Consider the following 9371-nt stretch of genomic DNA (forward strand, 5'->3'; position numbering starts at 1 on the left):
AAGGAAGAACAAAGAAACAGTGGGGTCACTCAGAGGAGAAGATGGTGAAATGCAAACAGGGGACACAGAAAGGGCTGAACTCCTCAATGCCTTCTTTGCCTCAGTCTTCTCCGATAAAGAAAACAATGCCCGACCTGAAGAATTTGGAGCAAATGATTCAGCAGAGGAAACACAGCCCAGAATAACTAAGGAGATAGTACAAGAATACTTGGCTAGTCTAAATGTATTCACGTCTCCAGGGCCAGATGAACTGCATCCAAGAGTATTAAAAGAACTGGCAGATGTGATCTCAGAACCACTGGCAGTCATCTTTGAGAATTCCTGGAGAACAGGCGAAGTCCTGGCAGACTGGAGGAGGGCAAATGTTGTCCCTATTTTCAAAAAGGGGAAAAGAGAGGACCCAAATAATTACCCCCCAGTCAGTCTGACATCAATACCAGGGAAGATTCTTGAGCAGATCATTAAGCAAACAGTCTGTGAGCACCTAGAAAGGAATGCTGTGATCACCAATAGTCAGCATGGATTTCTGAAAAATAAGTCATGTCAGACTAACCTGATCTCGTTTTTTGACAGAATTACAAGCCTGGTAGATGAAGGGAACGCAGTGGATGTAGCCTACCTTGATTTCAGCAAGGCATTTGACAAGGTGCCCCATGATATTCTTGTAAAGAAGCTGGTAAAATGCGGTCTTGACTATGCTACCACTCAGTGGATTTGTAACTGGCTGACTGACCGAACCCAAAGGGTGCTCATCAATGGTTCCTCTTCATCCTGGAGAAGAGTGATTAGTGGGGTGCCACAGGGTTCTGTCTTGGGCCCGGTCTTATTCAACATCTTTATCAACGACTTGGATGATGGACTCAAGGGCATCCTGATCAAATTTGCAGATGACACCAAACTGGGAGGGGTGGCTAACACCCCAGAGGACAGGATCACACTTCAAAACGACCTTGACAGATTAGAGAACTGGGCCAAAACAAACAAGATGAATTCTAACAGGGAGAAATGTAAAGTATTGCACTTGGGCAAAAAAAATGAGAGACACAAATACAAGATGGGTGACACCTGGTTTGAGAGCAGTACATGTGAAAAGGATCTAGGAGTCTTGGTTGACCACAAACTTGACATGAGCCAACAGTGTGATGCGGCAGCTAAAAAAGCCAATGCAATTCTGGGCCTCATCAATAGGAGTATAGCATCTAGATCAAGGGAAGTAATAGTGCCACTGTATTCTGCTCTGGTCAGACCTCACCTGGAGTACTGTGTCCAGTTCTGGGCACCACAGTTCAAGAAGGACACTGACAAACTGGAACGTGTCCAGAGGAGGGCAACCAAAATGGTCAAAGGCCTGGAAACGATGCCTTATGAGGAACGGCTAAGGGAGGTGGGCATGTTTAGCCTGGAGAAGAGGAGGTTAAGGGGTGATATGATAGCCATGTTCAAATATATAAAAGGATGTCACATAGAGGAGGGAGAAAGGTTGTTTTCTGCTGCTCCAGAGAAGCGGACATGGAGCAATGGATCCAAACTACAAGAAAGAAGATTCCACGTAAACATTAGGAAGAACTTCCTGACAGCAAGAGCTGTTCGACAGTGGAATTTGCTGCCAAGGAGTGTGGTGGAGTCTCCTTCTTTGGAGGTCTTTAAGCAGAGGCTTGACAACCATATGTCAGGAGTGCTCTGATGGTGTTTCCTGCTTGGCAGGGGGTTGGACTCGATGGCCCTTGTGGTCTCTTCCAACTCTATGATTCTATGATTCTGTTCATGGAACATTTATTTTACTCCTATTATTTATGACTTCATGCACGTGTTACATGTTTGCTGTTTATGAACTGTGAAACAATATAATGTTATAAATTTATTGTCGGTACATTATTGGCCGCGTGTTGCTTGTGGTTGTTCAGGGTCAGCAAGCAGCAGTTCTTTGGTCCGGCAGCCCACCACCCCCAAACCAGCTGCTGCACCTGATGCCACAGGAGCACAGAAGCAGTGCTTTCCCCAAGAACAGGCCTCCCAACCCAAAAAGTTCAAAAAGAAAACTTCTGATGTACATCCTGGAAGTAAGAAGGATTCTCCAGCAGGTGCTGTACCAAAGCACATAACAGAAGGCCAGAAGACCATCACTTTAGATAAAGCTGCTAAGATAGAAGACTTGTTGACAGGTTGCAAGGTTTATGCAAACATCGCTAAAGATACCTATGATATCATAATTCCTGAAACAGAAGTTGCCAGATCCTTCTATATAGTGAGAAGGTGGGGAGGGGTATTACTCAGAAGGGTGGTGGGAATGGGAGATTGGCAGATAGCTGGGATGAGCCTGCTGACGACTCTTAACGACTGTAATGGGTCTTACAGGAAAAGGCAAGGGGTGAGAAGGTGAGAAATGGCTTAGTCATGTATAATGGGATAAGAATCCAATGTCTTTGTTCAAACCAGGTTTCTCCATGGTTTTAAGTTTGGTAATGAGTTGCAATTCAGCAGCTTCTCTTTCCAGTCTATTTCTGAAATTCCTTTGTAGTAAAACAGCTACTTTGAGATCTTGTATAGAATGTCCTGGGAGATTAAAGTGTTCTCCTACTGGTTTCTCTGTTTTGTGATTCTTGATGTCAGATTTATGTCCATTTATTCTTTGGCGTAAGGTTTGGCCTGTTTGTCCAATATAGAGAGCTGAAGGACACTGTTGGCATTTGATGCCATACACAATGTTAGATGATGAGCAATTGAATAGTCCCGAGATGGTATGTGTGATGTTGTTGGGGCCAGTAATGGTGTTGTCCGGGTGTATGTGGCAGCAAAGTTGGCATCTGGGTTTATTGCAGGCTCTGGTGCCAGTGTCCGTGTTAAGTCTGGTTGTAGTATTATTGTGGGTTAGGAGTTGTTTAAGATTGGGTGGCTGTCTGTAGGCAATGAAAGGTCTTCCTCCCAGAGCTTGAGAAAGAGAACTGTCATTGTCCAGGAGAGGTTGTAGATCTCTGATGATGCGTTGTACTGTTTTAACTTGGGAGCTGTATGTGATGACTAGAGGTGTTCTGTTATTTTCTTTTTTGGGTCTGTCTTGCAGCAAGTTCTCTCATTGCAACTCATTACCAAACTTAAAACCATGGAGAAACCTGGTTTGAACAAAGACATTGGATTCTTATCCCATTATACATGACTAAGCCATTTCTCACCTTCTCACCCCTTGCCTTTTCCTGTAAGACCCATTACAGTCGTTAAGAGTCGTCAGCAGGCTCATCCCAGCTATCTGCCAATCTCCCATTCCCACCACCCTTCTGAGTAATACCCCTCCCCACCTTCTCACTATATAGAAGGATCTGGCAACTTCTGTTTCAGTGTATCTGAAGAAGTGTGCTTGCACACGAAAGCTCATACCAAGAACTAACTTAGTTGGTCTTAAAGGTGCTACTGGAAGGATTTTTTTTTATTTTTTATTTTTTTATTTTTTATTTTTTATTTTTTTGACTATGGCAGACCAACACAGCTACCTATCTGTAACTGGAATCATAATTCCTGTGAAATATGAGGCGGATGGAGAACTCTGGTTGGATGGCACGGCCAGAACATCGGGGGACAATTCTACAAACAGAAAGCACCTGAAAGTTAAAGCATGAGGATCACTATGAGCTCATAATGGATGGCAAGGTCTACCATATCTGCACTGTATGCAGGAAGGTCATATGTTTGTCTTACAAGTTTGTGGAGACACTTCAACGTGCATTCTTGGGAGAAGAAGTATCCATTTCACTATTGCAAGAAGCTTTTTCTTCTTGCAGAGTACCGCACCAAGCATTAAATTCATCACACCAGGGAGCGGCAGTACCAGTGCTTGGCATGTGGCCAGTATTTCATCAACTATCAGTGGTCATGGATATGCACATAAGATCGGTTCACAGCCAGGATCCTTCTGGAGAGTCCAGGCTATATTGCTTGCATCCCTGTCGGTCTCTGCAGATCAGAAATTACCGTATTTTTCGTCCTATAGGGCGCACCGGCCCATAGGACGCACCTCGTTTTTTTTGGGGGGGGGAAATGAATAAAAAAAATTATCCCCCCCCCGCCGCGGCTGCCGCCCCAAGCCTTGTGCACACCTGCCCGAAGCACGGGGCACCCTCCGGAGGGCTCCGCGTGCTTCGGGCTGCAGGCTGCTGCCCCAAGCCTCACGCACTCGGCGGGACCTCCCGCCAGGCGTGCGAGGCTTGCAGACACTCGCCCAAGCCTCGCGCGCTCGGCGGGACCTCCTGCCAGGCGCGCGAGGCTTGCAGACACTCGCCCGAAGCACGGGGAACCCTCTGGAGGGCTCCCTGTGCTTCGGGCGACAGGCTGCCGCCCCAAGCCTCGCGTGCTCGGCGGGACCTCCTGCTGGGCACGCAAGGCTTGCGGACACTCGCCGGGGCTGCAGGCTGCTGCCCGCAAGCCTTGTGAGCCCGCAGGAACTCCCACCGGGCTTGCAAGGCTTGCGGATAGCTTCCTGAAGCCTGGAGAGCGAGAGGGGTCGGTGCGCACCGATGCCTCTCACTCTCCAGGCTTCAGCGAAAGCCTGCATTCGCCCCATAGGACGCACACACATTTCCCCTTCATTTTTGGAGGGGAAAAAGTGCGTCCTATGGGGCGAAAAATACGGTATGCATAGATTTTGGGTAGTTCCAGCAATATACCTATGGTAAATGACAATGCTCTTGATTATCCTGTTGACCTTGCAAAATAAGCCCCTCAAGAACCAGCCCCTCAGCCTCCAGCAAAGCCAATGACTTGGGATGATATCTTGGTTCCTCAGGGAAGTGAATCACTATTCAAACAAAATCCATCGGATGCCATTCTGAATTTGAGTTTGTTATACCAGAATCTTACTGAATCTTCTCTCTGATAGAATATATCAAATTTACATCATGTTACAACTTGAGGGAGAATACCATGAAGATGTTTTACAGGTGGCATCACATCCCGTCAAAACTCGCTAAAATGTACAAAGGTAGTTCACCAACATGTTGGCGATGCAAAAAGGAGATGGGGTCATACTATCACATGTGGTGGACCTGCATAATTATAAGCAAATTTTGGAATAATATATATGACGAATTTAAGAAATTATTTAAATTTACCATCAAAAAAAGGCCAGAGATTTTCCTATTAGGAATATTGCCAATAGAAATCAAGCAAAACACAAGACCATTGTTTATGTACGCAACCACGGCTGCAAGAATACCAGTGGCCAGAAGTTGGAAATGTGAAACAACACCAACAATAACAGAATGGCAAACACTCATGATAGAGTATTTCCAATTAGCAAAGCTGACTGGAAAAATCAGGGGAACCTTAAATCAAAAAGTATACAGAGAATAGAAAATATTTAAGGAATATATAAGACTATACTGTAAAAATGATATAATCCTGGCAGAATTGAATGATACTTGTTTATAATAAATGAATGGAATAAACATCTTAGAGGAATATATGGGAAAAGATATAAAACAAACTGCGATAAAATCAAGACAATAGAAAAAGTATAATGAGAATGATTGGAAGTTTTTCACAGAAGACTTTATTGGATAAGACATGATGTTGTATAAATATCTGGTACTTTTGTTACTTTCTTTTTCTTTTCTTGTTACTTTTAAACTTCTTTTTGTACTTTTTGATGTGGAGAATTATTATTTTCTTTTTTCTCTCCCCCCTTTTTTGTGCTTAACTTTGTTGTACTTACATTTATTGTATGATTGTATTTTAAACCAATAAAGATGTATTAAAAAAGAAAAGAAAGAAATTTCTCTCTCTCACTCGCTCACTTCTTTAAATGGGCTGCTTTAACAAGTCAGTGTGTTAGTAACGCCTAGCCAACAAAAAGTATGTTAAGGCTAGAATACCTATAAGCTTTCAGAGATCCTTGTGAAATAAAATTGGTCAGGGGAAGAAAAAAGCTTCTCTTGAATATGGGAAAAGGCAGTTGGGAAGTTAGGTGTTAAATGTGTTTGGCTCATTATCACAGATCAAAATCTGGTAAAATGATTGCTTGAAAATGTGTGGCTTCTTTACAATAAAGGTAACTCACAACTTATGCTTTATAAAAAGAAAAGAAAAGAAAAGGCTCATTGCGGAGTCTGCAGTTCCAGAATCTTCTAGCAAGGAAACAGCCCAAGACATTTTGCTGCCTGAGGCAGACCAGAAGATACTACCTCTCTCATAATACCCAAGACCAGGCCAGTTATTTGGGCAGCTGTGGCATAGCTATCTCTCACAGAACTGCTCCTCTCCCTTCCTGGAAGGAAAAATACAACCCAAGTACATTAAATGACTAACAACTGACTGCCCTTTCATAGGGTTGCCATATTTCAAACAGAAAAGCTGTTGAGCTTTTTTTTAAAAAAAGCTCTTTTTATAGAAAATTGGCAAAAATGGGCTGCCTCACATCTGGATTTTCCCAGACATTTTTACTGATTTGCACCCAGACACTGCTGCCGACTGCAGTATTCTGGATATGTCCTGGAAATTCCGGACATATGACAACCCTGCCATTCATGCCAACCACTTTGCCCGGCAAACTGTACTTCCATGAGGGCTGAACTACACTTCCCAAGGTTCTCTGGGAGAGTGGAGAATGTGCTTCAAATTGTGTTGTAAATTCAGTGCCTGAAACACGTTGGGGAGTGTGCCAATGGAACAAAAAAAATCAGACAGTCTTAGGTAGGGCCAGTCCCTTTACTGACCGTAGAATGCAGTTCCACAGCATGTAGGTTACATACAGTTGTAATATACAGTCCTTCCAGCAGTGCCTGTGGAACGCTCTCCCTTCAGGTGTCAAGGAGATAAAGAGCTACACAAGTTTTAGAAGACATCTGAAGGCAGCCCTGTGTCGGGAAGCTTTTAATTTATGTTTTTATATATGCTGTAAACCGCTCAGAGTATCTGGGGAAACCCAGCCAGATGGGCAGGGCAAATAATATAAGTATTATCATAATCATCATCCAGTCTCCTTGCAATGTTCCAACACAGACTAGACTCTGCCCTGAAGTGTATTTATACTTTAGATTGTGCTGACTCACTCTCACCTGCTTGCTGACTCACTCTCACCTGCTTAACTAGTCGCAGGTGCAGAACAAGCACAAAGTTAACCAGCACGCCTAACTCAACCTTTTCTTGCCCTTTTTCCTCTGCATGTATAAACCCCCTTATAATAACATTAACCAAACAGCCATCTCACTCTGCCTGATGGTAGACATGATCATTTCAGCAGAAATTAGGGGGAGCGAAGCCTGGAGTTTCTCGCGTATTTACAACGATTACAGCTGCGATGTATAAAAGATGCACTGTATCTATCAGGAGGGTGCTTGTAGTCACAAATGCATGCACAGCCCTATATTCTTAGGAAGTGTTAGGTCACACACTCAGAGCCCTTGCAGAAAAACCAGTCTTCACGGAAAAAGAAACGCAGAAAACAATTCACATCACGCAGGGCTTCCCCTGGCTCCCTGATCCCAGCAATAGCTGTTGAAACTGCTGGTAGAATTTTAGATTCTGCTGGTGTTAAAGAGGTGAACTCCATCAGTCTTGGCTAATGTTGATCGGCAGTTGTGGCTTCCTTTGTTTCTGAATTCCCCGGAGGAAAGTTCTGGAGGCATGGCTTTGTTTACTCTGCAATTTTTTATTTTTTAAAGAGTCAGTAATAATGTTTGCTTTACTTCCTTCCCCGGTACTGTTTACCAGCTTTGGTGTGGCCAGATGACTAAATCAATATATATTAAGGAATACATAACAGTGTTGTAATGAGAATTAGCGGGAATGCTGAAAAGACAGACACTGGCTGCTACGTTTTTGCACTGTTTAGTCTGGGGGTAATGAAGAGCTCACAGATGACCTGATTTCTTTAAACTAGGTCAGATTTGACTGAAGCACAGCTATGGTTCTCTCTCAGCCAGCTAAGGCAGAATCTGCCCCTCTTTCTATCACCTTGCCTCTCAAGAGCTCCCTCGAAATCAGGACAGACTTTTGTCAGCATCGCAGCATAATATCTGATAGAACAATGCACCAATATGGATATTCTGATGGATTTCTTACACATGAAAATTTAGCTTCGACTCCTGTAGATTATCTGCCTCTCTGAAAATACATTTTGAAAGATGCCCCGTTGATCATGCAAGGTGATTTTTAACTGTGTGCCGTTTTAAGTATCCATCTGTCACTGATGCCATGCAAAACCTGCATATCCCCTTAATGCAGATTATTGAGTAATTAAAGGCCATGCACTGGCCTTGATTCAGTGATGTCCAAACACAGCAAAATGGCCACAGCTGAGCTCAAACAATCCTTCTCCTTTACTGAACAGAGCACAGCTAACTTTAGGATACGCTGCTCATTTCCTCCTCTCTTGCCAGCCAAGTGATCAGAGGCCAGCGTCAGTGACTAGATGTAGCTCTCGTCCATTGCACCAAGCAACCATTCAGCAGCCCATGCAGTACAGAATCACAAGGGGCCTCCAGCCCTCAGATGGCACCCATTTTTATTTTTGCATGAAGAGCAATGGGGTTGCAAAATCAACCAAGAGACCCAAAATCAGACTTCTGCAAATTTCGTAGAATATCACTGGTGTTTGTGTGTGTGCAGATCTTCCTTCTAACCACCATCCAACTGATACCAGCTGCTCTGTGGGAAAGGACCAGATAACTTTTATTTTGATGCATACAGTGAAAAATGCTGCCAGCATCCTTTCTCAAAGATCTGTGTTGGCTGCCCGTGTGTTACTGTGCCAATTTCAACAAGTTACTCATAGTATTTAAAGGCATCAATAGTTCAAGACTAGTTTGTGTAAGTGAATGCCTTACCAGATATATTCCCGCTTGATTGCTTCAGCCTACAGAAGTTACATTTGCTCACAAGAACCATATCATGTTTATTCGGCATTTGTGAAGGAATTGATATTTCAGCATCCATGCTCTGGAACTCCCTGCCTAAATGCTGGCTGAGGGTGGAAATGTTGTTTTAGCAAGCCTATCTAGACATGTATTTTTATTATGTCTAGTTGCTTTTAATCATTTGTTGGTTTTATTGCTACTTTTCATAACTATTTTACACTATTTTATGTCAACAACTGGAAGATTTCTGTTATGTAATCAAGCAGTCTATAAATTTTGTTAAAAGAAAAACTTTTTTATATTAATGTACTTGTTAGCTGCCTTAAAAGTATTTGTATCCTCCAAAGGTAGGCTAACAATAATTTTGAAATATAAAAGTCTGTAGGAATACAATTATTTAAAAGTCTGAGGATATGTGTGTGGTACCTCTCAGCTCCTGAAAGTCCAAATCCATATTCCCCTTTATACATGCTAAAAACTTTTGCAGATGTGCATAGGATGGCAGCCTTAAAATGCAAAAAGCTACCT

General features: G+C 43.1%; 1 pseudogene across 1 annotated transcript; it reads left to right on the plus strand.

Annotated features, from left to right (window-relative positions):
- Positions 1 to 221: 221 nt before the first annotated feature.
- On the plus strand, positions 222 to 3999 carry LOC308473011 (transcriptional regulator Kaiso-like; annotated as a pseudogene). Its single transcript has 3 exons — positions 222 to 231; positions 1905 to 2224; positions 3525 to 3999. The product of its transcript is annotated as a transcriptional regulator Kaiso-like (transcript).
- The last annotated feature ends 5372 nt before the right edge of the window (positions 4000 to 9371 follow it).

This window comes from Podarcis pityusensis, assembly GCF_964106645.2.
Source record: "Podarcis pityusensis genome assembly, chromosome: 3".
Lineage (NCBI taxonomy): Eukaryota > Metazoa > Chordata > Lepidosauria > Squamata > Lacertidae > Podarcis > Podarcis pityusensis.